The sequence below is a fragment of the Volvox carteri genome (assembly GCF_000143455.1).
Source record: "Volvox carteri f. nagariensis unplaced genomic scaffold VOLCAscaffold_43, whole genome shotgun sequence".
NCBI classification, from domain to species: Eukaryota; Viridiplantae; Chlorophyta; class Chlorophyceae; order Chlamydomonadales; family Volvocaceae; genus Volvox; species Volvox carteri.
Window position 1 is genome coordinate 282,375 of NW_003307586.1, and position 827 is coordinate 283,201.

Consider the following 827-nt stretch of genomic DNA (forward strand, 5'->3'; position numbering starts at 1 on the left):
CCAGCGCCTGACAGATTCGGAATACTTAATTCCCGCGATTAAAAACCTATTCCTCCGTTCGGACTGGAAAATTGTCGGGCAAAAATGAAAAAAAAAACACTGTGGGGCAGGCGGGGCTAGTGCCGAAGAGGGTGCCCGCCTGTTGTGAACCGGGCCGTGGCGGTTCACATCGAAGGTGATGTCGCTGCTCACGGTCACCTTGCCCTCGACGAGGACACGGTGGGTGGCCATGCCGTGCTCCGGTCAGCGGTAGGTTCCCGCCTTTGCACGAGGACTGAGTTTGTCCTGCTGGCTGGCTGGGATGCGGATGTAGGCCAGGCAGCCGAAGGTGTAGAGGTGGCTGACGTCGGGGGGGATGCCATGATAAGCTGCACACGGTGTGGCCTCCCGGCCCTGAGAGGGGACCACATTGCGCAGGAGGTTGGTGTAGAGTGCAGCCTCCAGCCAGTAGCTGACCGGGAGTGCTGTGTCATGCAGCATCGCCCACACACGGTCGAAGAGTGTGTGGTTGAGTCGCTCCACCGCTCCGTTCTGCTCTGGGGTGTACGGCGCCGAGTGGGTGTGTGCGGTGCCGTGCTGGCGCAGCCACTGCTCCAGTCGCTTGGCGACGTACTCACCACCGTTGTCGCTGTGCAGTGTGTGCACCCCTGCATGGTTCGGGTGGCGGGCCTCCAGCTGTGTCACCATGTCCTGCAGCACTTTGCCCATTGGCTCTTGCTGGCCAGCGTGCGGACGGCGGACAGACCAGTGGCACCATCCAGCAGCGTCAGCAAGTAGCGTGCCCCCCCTCGGCCCGTGGTCGGCATGGGCCCACACAGGTCAGAGTG

General features: G+C 62.5%; 1 protein-coding gene across 1 annotated transcript in view; it reads right to left on the minus strand.

The window, feature by feature from the left end:
• Positions 1-827, minus strand: part of VOLCADRAFT_95318 (uncharacterized protein) — a gene marked incomplete at both ends in the record, with an annotated part of 1,866 nt that overhangs the window by 239 nt on the left and 800 nt on the right. The gene's annotated exons all lie outside the window — the stretch shown is intronic.